Here is a 15,267-nt window from a genome sequence, read left to right as displayed (position 1 = left end):
CACCTTAAACTGGAGGGAAGGTTGATTTTCAGAAATAGAGAGGACCCCCCATCACCAGTCTGTTGTCCTACTGCTATTACTGTCACGTCTGGAATTTGGTTGTTCTGGAAGTGAAATTCTACTTGGTCAGATTTTTGTTCAACCATGTGGCATGTGCCGTTTAAACTAATATGGTTGAAACTCTGTTTTAATTTTATTGGTCGGCTAGACTGGGCCCAGAGGACCTTGTTTACGCAATCTATTAGGGGTGACAACCTTCTCAGGAGGTCATTCCCTAGTAAACAAGGGGTGCCCTCTGGAGTCACTACTATGACCGGGTGTTTCACCTTGTGTCACCCAATTTTAATGTCCAAATCTGCCGTCCCCTCGACGGGAATTTCCTTCCCGTCAAAGTTCTGAAGCTGTCCAGGAAGAGAGGTGAGAGGAATACTCCCCTCTTCCTGCATTTAGTTCGTCAAAGGCCCTTCTGGACAGAAGGGTAGCTTGGGATCCAGTGTCCACCAGTGCCAACATTGTACCCTGCCCCTGTACTTGTACCGGGGCATAATATCTTCCCTCCTTCTCCTCAAGGGGGCACAGATAATGCACATTTTTGGACAACTGCTGGGCTAACTTTCCGGTTTTGGACATTGAGAGAGAAGAAATTTGGGCAGAATTCTGTGGAGAGCCTTGGGAATCTGAAAGAAAAAGTTGGCAACTGGAAATGGTTTCGGGTTCCCCTGGTTCCGGTTCTGGGCCGCCCCGCCCTTTTTGGAGGCAGTCATCAGGATGGGTTTGACCCATGGGATTTTGGTATTGTTGGTTCTGGGATAGAATGATGGGCGGCGACAGCTCAATCCCCACATCTACCCAGTCTATTGATGCGGTTTTAGGTTCCCCTGGTTCCGGTTCTGGGCCGCCCCCCCCTTTTTGGAGGCAGTCACCAGGATGGGTTTGAACCAGGGGTTTTTGGTATTGTTGGTTCTGGGATAGGATGATGGGCGGCGACAGCTCAATCCCCACATCTACCCAGTCTGGATTGAAATCCCTTGGGACCCATTTTTCCTTGGGAGGAGTTCCCCCATCTCTGAAGGAGAAGATCCTTTCCCCAGGATCCTCTTGGGATCCCTCTCCCTCAAATTGGAAGATCTGTAACTCCTCCTCAAAGTGGGTCTGTTTGAGAACTTTGTTTCTCCTACCCCCCCTCTGCTCCTTGGGAGGCAGACTTTCAGGGGCAGGAGATTTTGTTTCTGGTTCCTGGGTTTCCAGGGGATGTTTACAAATGGGGAAGGAAGCTTCCTCCCAGGCTTTACACCCCCCTTCCCATTGTGCCTCCTCCCTGGGAACCGGTGGGTTATCGGAGTGCTGCCCCCGTCATTGTTCTGGAGCACCAGGCCCAGAGTTTGGGGCATTCTGCGGTGGCATGCTCATCTGAGGGTTCTGTTGAGCCCTCAGTATGTGACCCAGATCCCATGCCATATTTTGGACCTGGCGCTCTAACTGTGAAATCCGCTCAGGCTGATACGGGGTTCTATTTTCTCCCCTGGGCTGATCCCAGGAAGGGTTGCTATCCCTTCTCTGGTAGCAACCCAGGTTGGGAAGATTTGGGTACCCCTCCACCCTTGGCCTCCCCTCTCCCGGATTCGGTTGTCTGGGTTCAGGGAATTGGGGAAAGAAGGATGGATGATTTTGGGGCTGGAAGTTGGGTGGATACCTGGGGAACAAGTTCTGCCCTGGATTTGGTGAATTTCTGCCCTCCTGGGGGAAGTGCGGAGGGAAGTTCCCTGGGTTGGGTGCTTGGTTGGATCCCCCCCCCTTGGGCCTAAGGAGTCCACACATAACCCAGGATTGGACTGTTTCCCTTATAGCGGGGACTTACATAGTCAGCGGAGCGAGGGACCCCATTTGTGGGACTACCTCCTTGGCTCCCTGTCTGTGACTGGCCCGAGGGCCTTCTGGGCTTAGAATTATTCGGTGCAGGCAGGTTTTTAGGCCTCCCCCATCTCCAAATCTAAAATGGGGGCAACCTTTACCTCTGCCACCTTGGCAGCAGCAGGGGTGCTGTTGGTTTTGGAGGTTTTGGGCTGATTCTTATTTTCCACCGGTGTCTGCACCTCATAGATGTGGGTGGCTTGCTCAATGACCCAGTCTAAAGATCTTTCTCGTGAAAGTCTCTCACGAGCTGGTTCATTATGTATTTGGGAAAGGCATGGAAAAACGTATTAACAAATTCTTTACTGTCCATGCGTACCCTTTTTGTAGTCTGTGCAAAAGCACGCTTTAACGCCTGCACAAATTCTTGTGGGGCCTGATCCTCCCCACATTGCAAATTGTAGGCTGCCTTGCGAGCCTCTTGAGGATTTCTATGAACAGAAAAATGTTTCAAGATGGCCGCCCTATATGTGGACCATCTTGATTGATTGGTTTTGGTCCTCCAGCCCCGCAAAGAAACTGGAGTATTCTGGGGAGAATGTCCATTTTACATACTGAATGCAGCTACTGCTGTCCTTCAAATGGAAAGTCTCCATTATTTGCTCATAAAGCTCCAAGTGTTCCCAAACAGAATACTTGGCGTTCTTGTGATAAGGGGTGATGACACTCCTTATTGCCTTGATCTGCTTTAAGGGGTCCTTAAGCAAGGCCCTTTTTGCCTTATTGGCCTTTTTGGTTCGGGTAACCCTGGTCCATTCATCCTCTGACTCAGAAGCACTGCTCCCAGAGGTGCCCGTCTGATCTTCCAGGCTCTCCCGGATTCTGCGGGCCTGGGAATGGCTGGCAGAATGTGGGGACCTGGTCTCCTGTATCCTGGGCCGCTCAGAGGAGTCTTCAGATCCCTCCTTGCTGCCAGGATTTGATGGGTACCCCCCCTCCACTGACCTAACTGGGCAGAGGTTTTCAGGATGCCCTTAGTGGGCCTACTCTCCTGGGGTTCCCCACTAAATTGCACTGTGCTTAGGTCCCATACCCGGATGCCCGCCCATCCATTCCTGGGAGGTACTGGCCTATGAACCCCATACTTCTGGCTGGATAGTAATCTGCCCTCCCTGTGGCCCTGTGCTCATGTGCGCCAGGGGACATGGGGGTGGCAGAGTCCAAGGACTGGGAGAGATGAAGGCCTCTGGTACTAGGGCTCCTGAGGTTATGCTCAGGTGTTTCCCTTTCCCAGTGAACTTCATCTCTATCAGCCCCTGTTCCCTGTTGCAATGTAAGAGCCTGCGCTTTCAGTTCCTCAGTTAAGGCCTTACTAGACTCTATCAGTCTCTCCTGTATGGCTACCTGTTGCTGGAGCCTATCATTGTGCTGACATAGAGCCTCATTCTCTCTCTGTGCCTCCTGATTGGTCCTGGAATACTGGGCCAGTCTTTGCTGCAGGAGGGTTACCTCCTGAGTCCCATCCCTACTGGCCTGCTCCTTTCTTGCCAGAGCATCTTCCACCCTCCTGGTGTGCTCTAACAAGTTCTGATGCTCTTTTTGGAGGTCACCCAGCCCCTGGAGGGCCAGGTGATTTCCTTCAATTTTTTCTTTTAATTGGCAGACTTCCTGGCCTAAGGTGTCCCTTTCCTGACTAAGAGCCTGCATCTGTGCAGCCAGGCTGCCCCTCTGCCTTTGAAAGGCACCAGCTTTCTGGCGTTCTTGATCAAACTCTACCTGGGTATCCAGGTCTTTCAAAATCAATTTATTGCTTTCCTCTTTCTCTCTATCTAGTCGGATTTGCAGGGTGGCTACCGGCTCTGTGCATGCCCTGTTAAAGTCTAGTTGTTGCTCCAGCTTTTTATGGCTCTGCAGTAGGGAGTCCAAACCTTCTTGGTACTCCTTCTGCAAGGCCAGAAATCTGGTTTCCTGGTCAGCCTTTTCCTGTTGCAGGATATGCATACCCTCCTTTATTTTAATAATATACTGCCTACTATTATTTTCTGACTCCTGGCTCCTCTGCAGCCTCTGCTCAGAAGAGACCAGGTCAGATTGGGCCTTCTCTAATGCCATCAGTTGCCTATTTGCCAGAAAAACAGAAATAATTTGATATGATTTCAACAAGAGATAATGTGATCACTTTTTCTTTTGACAATTCACTCCTCCCCTTTATGCAATATAAGGAAATGGAAAAAATACCAACAAAAATGCAATACAAAGTTCCAATTCCCCCCCATCAAGCTGAGAGCACCAGGGATGATTTTTAAACACAGGCCCAAAATACTTTAATGTGGTGGCAATGAAGTGAAAAATATGCTAAAAATGCTTTTAATTCCCTCTAGAGGTTCAGGATGAGTGAGAGATACTTTAAATCAGTTCAGGCCTGCCCTATCAATGATTCAGGGATGGTTATCAGGTTGAAAACGGAATTCCGTAATTGAAGCAAAAGACAAATATTTTTACATGTGGCTGAAGTGAAGCAAAATGTCAAATCGCGGCAATTTAGTCACGAGCGTCGGTTTAGAGCTTGTTGGAAAGCTTAGAATCTCAGCTTTAAGACAAAAGTTAAATCTCGCTTCTATCACTAACAGTTCAAGAGATACGGACGATTTTGTGAAGGTAGATTCTCAAAATAAAAGTCAAGCTCAGAATGACAGATGACAGTTTTGCAGCTTTGAAATGACAGAATGAACACACGATTCCTATGATGCAGTTCTCAATAGGTTAAAATAGTTCTCATTAGATCATTTTAAACTAAGAGATTGGTTCTGCACCGTTCTGAAGAGATACTCACACTATAAATTTAAACGGAATGGCCTTGTCACGGATCTGGTCAATAGGTTTAGCTGCGGTTCTCTCTGCTCGGCGGGTCAATCAGGCACCGGTTCTGCTCACAGCGGTCTGGGTCTGGTCTGCGGTTCTGGATAAAGCGGTCTGGTTTGGCACTCGGCACTGCACTGATCTCTGGTTCTGCTGGTCTGGATCAAATGGATTCTGGATATAGCACTGCTTTCTGGGTACTGGTTCTGTTCTGGATACACAGGACTCTTAGCAAGCAGCAAACCGCACAGTCCGGCGGTTGAATAGTTTGCAAAAGATTTTGAGGCCTACTGAAGAGTTCAGCTCTTTGGAGTTTTTGTTCTGGAGTTAGTCTGGATCTCTGGAGTTCTGGTTTCTGGAGTTCTCCGTCAGCGTGCTGCGCAGGAATTCAGTTGAAGGTTGGAAAATGAATGTCCCTGTCTGGCTTCCAGTGGCTCTTTTTATGTCTTTATAAAATGGGTGTGTGTTGGCATAGCTAAGCCTGCCCCTCGCAACTTATCATTGGCCAAGTTTTCCTCTCTCCCTTGATTGGGGGAAGGAAATGGAGTGTCATCGTGATGAGGTAGTTTATGGGTCAGAGGATCCACCCCTGGTCAATTTGCACCAAATCTATTCTTGATTCAAATACATATTTATCTACGTACAATTTTTCTAATATTATATGTCCAGTTAACATATTTTCTGTAGCACCAAACCATCCGATCCCTGTCTTTGTAAGATGTCGTGTCCACTTATGACAGAATTCTGCCCTTTTCATCAAGAACACAACCTCTAAACTTTTCCAACATTTACACAAACATGCACAAGGAATATGGGCATGAGATGATAAAGTGTCAGATTTTTAACATACAGACATTTGGAGTAACACCTTATTTTCCACTACTACCCCCAAGAACATACCACAGACTCCTAACACCTCTTAAAATGTGCACAGAAAAATCACAAGAATAATGATATTAATTATATAATTTTGACAAGTCTGCACTATGAATTATCCATCTTTTTAAAATTATGCTCTGGCCCAGAGGGGTGTGGTTTCCCAAAGCACATGGTGGAATTTCTGGTTTGTCCACTTCCTCCTACTCAAGTTGCTCACAGAGGCACTGCCTCTCCCCGTTTCTCTCAAGAGGAAGCCATTTATGACCCCCCCTAATTTAACATTTGCCTGAGCCAAGGAAGGCTCATTGTTCTGTTTCCCTCCAGTCCTAGGTGCTCCTCCCCTGATTCAATCAGGGAGGTGTCATCTCCTTTTGGTGGGGGCAGCAGAATGCAGCCAGGCCTGGGAAGAGTGGCTGAGCAAGTTTCAACTCCTGTCGGGGGTAGTTGCCGGGCAGAATTCAATCTCTTTAAGCCAGAATTCAGCTAAATGTCACTTTTGTTCCCAGTTTTTCTTCATCCAAATAAAATTACAATTTTTACACATGCAGCTAGAATGCTGATTCTAAGTTCAAAACTAGGACATTTAACAGTTGCAAACTATGTGACACTCAACAGTAGGTCACTCATTTATTTTAAACATTTAGATTTTAGTGTCTTTCAGTCCAATTTAACTTAGGCTGCTGACATCCACAGCTCAGCCAGTTTCATTATGAACATTATTTTAGGCTCTTTCTTTTCCCAGATTTTGTATGCACACAAGACTACATTCTGCCAAATGTCTGCTGGTGTTCAGTGAGATTTTTGAATATCTTGCAATGTTTAAAATAGGCATTTTGAGCTTGCATTCAGAGAAACAAAGGTGATTTCAAAGCGCTTTTTGAGCCAACCGGCACTGCTGTGTTTCCTTTGGCACACATTTCACCCATGGCACTCCTGGCCCATCACGCTCGCACTGGTGGGTGGCAGGTCAGGGGAACATTTTGGTGTGCAGCAAAACTGCGCGGTTTTCCTGGATTCTGGCGCAATGTGGGCTTTTCGGCCATCTTGGATTTTCTAAGCCCACAGCACCAACCGTTGCAGCATAATAGTCCAAACGTGGGTCAGGACACCCAACAATGTGGAAAGCAGGAGCACCTATCTGGGGAACGAGATTGGGCCTTCAGAGTGGCTGTGGCCTAATTGAATTACCAACTTCTTATGATGTGTTCTGAGGTGTGAGGAACCGCGTGACGTTTAGGAGGAGCATTAGATGATATCCTGCTTTTCGGGTTTTCTAGGCTATGTTGATCTCAAGGAACATAGTGGACTTGCATACATGATGCAAAAGGCGAGAATTACATGGGTTTTATTTCCTTCAACCGATTCTGGAATTGGATTTACTTTTATTTATTTATTTCACTTATAAAGCACACAAACAACCTAGGATCATTGAGGTGCTGTTACAGATACAAATTATTTTCATTCAAGTTGCTGTTTTATACATGTAGAACAGATACAAGTGACAGGGGAGATGAGGAGCAAGGAAAGAATGGAGGATAGTCTAGTCAAATAACTGGGTTTTAGTGCTCTAGGGAATACCCAGTATGATTGTTCTGATCTCAACGAGGGGGGGAAGGGAGTTCCACTGTTTTGATGCTAAGTATGGGAAACTAGAGCCTCCAGCTTTAGTTTGTCTGACCTTGGGTTAGAGTAGATGGTGAGAGTAGGGTGTCCTCGTAGGGCTGGTGGAATGGGCCTTGGAGATTTTCTAGGAGAAGTAGAGGGGCTGTATTGGAAAGGCACTTATGGGTGACGGACAGGGTTTTGAAGATGATGCGTTCGCAGATGAGTTGCCAATGGGCATCTCTTCCGGCTGATGAAATATGCTCTTTTTTAGGAATGTAGAGCACTGCTCGGAGGGCATTATTTTGGATGACTTGTAATTTCTGAAGGTTTCTTGAAGTGGTGCCTATGAAGAGGACATTACAGTAGACAAAGCCTCAAGCCAATGACTGCGCAGGTGATGGTTAGGCAGCTGTCTTTGGATAGAAAGGGTCTTGAGGCATTTAGAAGTTGGGTGGCGTAGGCTGCAGAGGAAGCAATAGCATTTACTTGGCGAGTCATGGAGAAGGTGGTGTCAAGGTAGACCCCAAGGGTCTGTACCGATGACGACACAGGGGCCAGGATATTATTAATATGGAAGGCTGTGTATTGGCTGTTGAGATTGTTTAAGACTGCTGGTGGTCCAACTAGCAAGATTTCGGTCTTGTCACTGTTTAGGCACAAGTGGTTTGTCGCCATCCATGACTGAATCATGGAATAGGTGTCGTTAAGGGTATTAGTGTCGTCCTCATAGTTACCAGGGACTTGAGATGGGTACTGGGTGGTTAAATCAGATAACACTACCAGCAATCTGTGGCAGGTAGGGAGAAAGTAGGGTGAATGAGCTCTTTGCCTATGTTGGCTCAGCATTCAGCCCCTAAGGCAATGAAAGGGGCTGCTGGCATTATTCTTTGGCAGCCTCAGCTCATTCACACTGTATGCTGTGCTCACATGGAGGAGGGGTGGTGATGCAAAGAAGTGCATCTGCTACTTCATACGTCATTGCTTGGCAGCCTCAGCTCATTGACACTTTATGCTATGCTCACATGTATGAGGGGTGGGGATGAAAAGAAGTGCCTCTGCAATTTCATAAACATGCACCGAAGAGTGAAGGGAGTCAGGGAGCCAGAGCAGTCTTTACGTTTCCAACTAGCCCATGAGCAATGCACTGCATTGCTGGCGTTTCAGAGACCACATGATTAGATGGTACTGTCAAAGAGTCGGAAGCAACCATGAAGAACAGAGGAGTTGCGATGCACCACCATCCTGTCACTGGATACTAATATATCTAGTACTGAAGAGCTGCCACGTGACATAAGTAGTCTGTAAGCAAAAACTGCATTGGATCTACGTTCATTACACATGCACATCAGACACACACATCAGTTTGCTTTGCCCTAGAGAGTGAATGTCCTGCTGTAACACTGGGAGGGGCCTGTGGCAGCTGTGTCAATGTAATGGAAATGATAGTTTTTTTTAGGTTCTACTCACAACAAAGAATTGAATATTACCGATATTGCACACACATAGATCAATAAGTACTGAACCACAATTTCATGGAACGAATAGTGGTTTACATATAGTTGTATATTATTCTATTTCACATCTTTGAGGTCTATTATATTTACTGAATGGATCACTTTAGAAAAGAAACTCTTGACTATAATGGGTAGTAGAATCCACTAGTGAGGTGTAGCCATAACTCCTCTGCTGCCCCAGCAATTCACCCATAATATCCATTATCCACTGAATTCCAAAATTTTGAATGTTATTTTCCTCATTCTAGATTTACTCAATATACCTTTGGACCTTCCGATTACTCCTCCCTTCTACATATCCTCCAGCCCTCTGTACCTTTTCCTCCCCTATCATATTCCTCTCAGCTTTACTTGTCTGCATCTCCAGACTTGTCTATACTCCCCTCAAATGACATGTGGATCCCACAATAGCCCACATAATATTTGCAAAAATTCCTAATGTAATGTTAGGTATGTTGATCTTCCCCTACTTTCTTACGAACATATCCAAGAGACCTACATCCACCCTCCTCCCTCAAAAGATAAAATGAGCCAAGATTCTTCATTACAGGTTTAGCTTCTGATTATCCCAGTCTCACATTGTATATCTACCTTAGTTCAACATGCACAAAATGAGTCGCAATTACTCTCTTTGCGCATAGGAGGAGTAAGTCATCCTGTCAAATGGAAAAAGTTCTTGCACTTTTATAATAGACTGCAAGAGGATGTTGACCTTCTCCAAGCATCTACATTATTAAACAAAGAAGTGTGTAAGATGCAGTATATTATTTAGATTTTTATTATTTATATGGCTCAAAATGGTTTACAAAATCGAAAACCTTTAGCCATTACATTACATCAGAAATTAAACACACTTTAAAATGTTATAAAAAAAGTACACAGCAATCAAAAAGAAAAGAGTGAAAAAGTAATAGAGATGGTTTAGTATATTCGGTTAGCAGTGTGAGCAGAATCTGCAGATGCCAACGTCAAAAGAAATTATGTGATAACCGGTCAACTCCCAAAACTCTAATCGCAACTTGATGGGTCAAGAAGAAGATGGCTGCTTTTCCCCACCACTTGGTAACACTAATCTGTATGTTAGTCCCAGGGTGGATAGCTCATCGGCAATGTGCTCGCTTTGCAAGCAAGACGACACGAAGCAACACAGGTTTGATTCCCGGATCCGCTCTTAGAAACCTCTGGGTGTTTAAGCGTGTTATAAATATGCAACTAAGACAAAAAAACAATTATGCAACTAAAAAAAAAATAATACATTTTCGCAACAGCACCTCGATGCCCGCGGACTGTGTGAACGCTTTAAAAATGCAAAAATTAAAATAAATACCCCTATCATAGACTAACCTACCTTTTGGGAAGAAAGAAGTACAAATATGCATTTCATCTCAACAACTGACATTTTATTGTAGGTGGTGATTTTAATATACCCCTAGTTTATGTTTTAGACAGAGAATCAATCTTTATATTCGGCCCCACAGCATCTCTGAAAATCCTTCATGGGCTCTACTAAGACCGTAATCTTGAAGACGTATGGAAAAACACATAACCCAACTGGTCAAGAATTTACTTTTTTCCTCATATCTCCACCAATCCCTCTCATGAATTGATTATGTTCTTACTAATAGAGTAGTCTTATCCCAAACATCAGACATACATATGGAGCTAAGTCTCACCTTGGTCCATGCTTGTATTAGTGCATCATTAGATTGTAATTCCCCTGTATGTAATCAACAGCAATGGAGGCTTATTGACTCCATATTGGAAGAACAGGTACAAACAGAGAAAATACAAACTTATATTGAACTTTATTTTAAAAGAAAATCCAGCGATTGAGGAATGTGTGCTGTAATTTGGGAAGCCGTGAAAGGTACCATTAGGGGTTTACTAATTAGCATTTCATCTTACGTAAAAGAACCATGACAAAAGACTTGATTTTATTACAATACAAAATAAACTTCGCAATTATTTCATATCCCCAGCTTTTAGTTCTGCAATGAAAGTCATCTTTTCCATTTAAAATCTCCAAAATATGACAAAAGTAGAATCATTAGAATATACATGGATTCAAACCCAAATAAAGCAATGCTCTTTGCTTCAACAAAAAATATGTCTGTCTCTTGGCAAACTATGAGGCTTGGAAAAATCAAAAGAATATTGCTTCAATCAAAATAAAAAAGATGCTGGTCCAATTGTTATTAAAATCCCAGATATAGTTCAGACTTTTGGATCAGTCTATGAAAAACTTCATAAACCCCAAATATCCCCTAGTACTAAACAACTAAACTCCAAGCTCTAAGATCTAGAGTTACTGGCCAACACTACAAACGATAAAATCCAGCTAGTTCCCCACTGAATTAATGGAGATCAAAGCAACCATCAACTCTCTACCCAAAAATAAGGCCCGGATCTGGATGGCTTAGCTGCCAACATCTACAAAACATTGTTCACCATACTCTCCCCTCCACTGCTAGCTTTATTTAAGTATTTATCGTCCACAGGGGAACTACCCAGTACAACTGCTCCAGCATCAACAGCCGTCATTCTGAGGAAGAGGAAGATCCACAAAACACTGCAAACTACAGACCTATTTTTCTCCTTAATTTAGACTGCAAACTAAATGCAAAAATCATGGGCACTAGACTAATCCTTCACAGAATTATTCACCTGGCCCATTCATGCTTATGTAAAAAAAACACCAAACCAGTAAGAACACCGTATTCTATGCCAGATTTTACATCTGCCAAAAAAATCTATTGCATGGCAGCAGTAGTTGCATTAGATGCCAAGAAGGTATTTGGTAATGTCTTACGGCCCTTTCTGACTGAAAGCTTAAATCTTAAAAATATTCACTTTGGATACCTATTTACATTGTGGTCCTCGATAGTCACCCTAAAACCTTTGCCCATGGATATAACTCTTCTAGTCATTCTTTGACAAAGAACTGGCCAAATTTGCTCTCTTTCCCCATACCTTTATCATAGCCCTAGAACCTTGACTGCCTTCCATAAAACACAATCCCAAAATGAAAGGCATAGAAATAGGCAACTCATCTTTTAAAACTGCAGATGACATGATTTTCTATTCTGAAGTTGCAACCTCTAGGTGCATGAAAATTATGAGCCTAGACTTTGGTCCAAAATGGAAACCTAAACAGTTCAAGTGTTTAGTTCTATTTTTTGAGAGAAACATTCAAACACCTTCAGGAAACGACTCAAAACCTAGTTATTCACCAGACAATGGGCCTCATCAGGGGTTGGGCAGAGCAGCAAAAATGCGGCAGTAACAATATTACTGCTGCATTACTGCTTTGAGCCAGAGGTAAATCTTGTCACTGTCTGATCATTTGCAGCACTATTACTGTAGCGCTATTATAGCCAGCAGTAATAGCACTGACACTTCCCTATAGAGTCCTATGGACACTTAACAAAATGGGGAGTAACAGCAATACCACAACACAGGATCTGGCGCTAATAGCACTGGACTGAGTTGCAGTAACGCTATTTGTGTTGGTGATATCCTGGTGGATTTACCACCGGGATACCGCCAAGCTTCTGATGAAGCCCAATGACAGCCAGGAAGGGACACCAGCAGCAATAACATCACAGATAAACAACTAGAGAGGAAGCGAGATAGGCCGATGAACCACAACCATGAACCTGGGTAGATACCATCAGGCGACAACCAAAGAGTCACACCAGAAGGTCCAACAAACCAACAGAATTACTAACCCACTTCCCCTTCTTGCTCCTCCGACATAACCAACGCCACTATTCCATACCTTGGGCTAGCCACACTATACATAAACAAACCAAGCATTGATTTGATGTTCACACTCATCAACTCTGAGATGCTAGAACCACACCTAGAGTGAACCACCGCGCATAGTCCATAAAATAGTCAACACGCAGGCAGACACCAAGGCACCAGATAGTCTCACAGCTAAGGCCACCCACGTCTCTGGATCCCTTATGGACATTATCAAACCAGGACGCACAGCCACAACCCACCACAACTCCACACAACACAGTAACACCAACACAAACATTAGCAAACACCAGAGGCCCTGAGTCTCACCCATATGCTTACAACGCACTGGGCCTCCCGAACAGGTCTCAAGTCGAGGGTACACGCGGGTGGACGGAGTCCTCCACTTTTTTCAGGAATCCCCCACTTTTTTCAGAGGGCACCTTGATATGCTAATTTCTGGTGATGCCACATTCAATGGGTATGTTAATAATTCCCCCACTTTTCTTTTAGGACTCGACTCTTGCTCCCACACCAACTCCCACATGCAAAGCAACACTCACAGACGCCAGTTCCTCCTGGTTCTGAATCTATTCTCTCATCCTAGCCAGTGGTTGAAGTGTACAAAATGAAGTAGTGGAACTATGTTCCTTGCTGGCCTGTCCCTGCTCCTACAAACCCCATCGCCACGCCCCTCCTCACGAGCAATACAAACCTCCTAAAGAGATGCGCCTGTTGTTTAAGGAAACATTCAGTGCAGTGCACTGAAGTGCACATTTCAACCTCTTCCTACACTTTTATTTTAAAACAAAACCATTCCGGAATGGATTGTTTTTCAAATAAAAGTATACCAACAGTACATCTTAATTTAAAAAAGTAGAGGAGCAGCATGCCCAACCGCTCCAGCCACCTTCGACCACTGATCTTAGCCTCACTAACCTCTCCAGCCCATTCTCTTCCAGAGCCACGCAAGCGCCTGGAGACTGCCTCTGGGTGGTAGCAGTGCGTGGTATAAATCAACAAAGCATAACATAACTAAAGACACCAATTACAAATGTATCCCAAACAAAATGACTTTCGTGATTGCCTAATGGTCACCCAAACACAACTCTTTGTGTCGCAGAGCTATAAATATAGAAACAATAAAATGACACTATCGTCCATCATAAGGTTCAATCGTAGCATGTTCCAAGTCTGACTGCAAGATTCTTTTTTTGTTTTCTTTTGCCAGTTTTATCATTTTTATTTTCACCAATAAAGTTTGCAATACAATTAGAAATAAAAAAGCTTCATAAAATTACAAACCTGGTCACAAGATTGAGCCCAAAAGAGAAGAAAAAGAAGAAAAAATCATCTCATAATGCATAACACAATATAAATAAGGAGAACAAGTAGAAGAGAGAAAATTGAAAAGAGACCAGAAAAGGAGAAGAGAAAGAAACAGAACAATATCTAACTGTATCATTTGGTAGTACAACTTTTAAATAATCAATAAACACATCCCCACATAACATGGCATGATCTTGGCTAGCATAAGAGCAAATCAGAATACATTTCAGGGTAATAGTGAATTTGGACAAAACACACCAGCATATTGAGTCACCATGAGACTTTAACCATACACATTGAGAAAGATCCCCCATATGTCCATAAACTTTTCAGTCTCTCCTTTCAATTTGCAAATTGCCTTTTCATAGGTGGAGATCGTAAGCAACTCATCCACCCACTCATCGATGCAAAAAGAGCTGGACGACTTCCAAGCCCTAAGAATCATCTTTATGCAAGTCAATGGATTCATTCCAAGCTACATTCGTGTAGTCGAACGAAAAACAAGAGTAGTCATTTGTAAACTGAAAAAGGATAAGAATCCAGGTGGCCTAAATATCGACAACTTCTACAATTACCAAACATGCTTTACAGATGCACAGAGCTGGAAACTGTTAGATGAAGACGCACAGTCACAACTGAGAAGAAAATAATGCTTCTGCTTAATCCAATAGCTCTGTTGTTTCAAACCTGAAATGATCGCTTGCTCGACAAGCAAGTCATGAAAGGGACTGCACGGGCTCTACGTAAAGACAGAAAGATTCCTGTAAAAAAGCTAAGGCTTCCCTAAGCCTCACACACTGGAACAAACACATTAAAATAGACAACAAAAAAATCCATTGCAGTGAGCAATAACTCACAGGATTATCTGTAGTCAAAGACTTATGGAAATTCAACAACCAACTTTCTAGGCCCGCGCAGCGCTTTCTCCAGGATATGCCACCTTTCTCTAGGTAGGATAAGCCACATTGCCTCTAGACCTTGTCACACTTCCTCTAAGATATATCACGCCTCCTCTAGGACATGTCACGCTTCCTCTAGGACATGTCACGCTTCCTCTAGGATATGCAACCCTTCCGCCGACGAGAAATTGAACCTTTCTTTTCTCAGTCATCAATGACCCCTTACACACCAGCATAGCTTTCGAAGTCCTCCCCTACCCCATGTGTAGACATTTTCTGCAAACAGTTCGCATACAAGGACCCATACATTAGCTCAAACAGCATGGAGAATTTACAAATTATATAGATCAGGTTTTGATTGATATACGTTTGTGAAATACTTTGCCCTTTCAGGCAAGACATTGAAAAAGACATTCAAATGATATTTGTTAATCAATGCCCAGATTGCATGTCTGGGAACATTTGCCTCCCTGGTTCCAGGCCCAGTCACCTATCAAGACTCTTATTGACCTCGGCAAACAAATGCATATTCTGCAACTGGAAAAAATGTCGAATCCCACACATTTTAGCTGGTGGTCTTGGTATGC

Source organism: Ambystoma mexicanum, chromosome 3q, assembly GCF_040938575.1.
Source record: "Ambystoma mexicanum isolate Mex_15411 chromosome 3q, UKY_AmexF1_1, whole genome shotgun sequence".
Lineage (NCBI taxonomy): Eukaryota > Metazoa > Chordata > Amphibia > Caudata > Ambystomatidae > Ambystoma > Ambystoma mexicanum.
The sequence above is the reverse complement of the archived record's forward strand: the minus strand, read 5'-3'. Positions refer to the sequence as shown.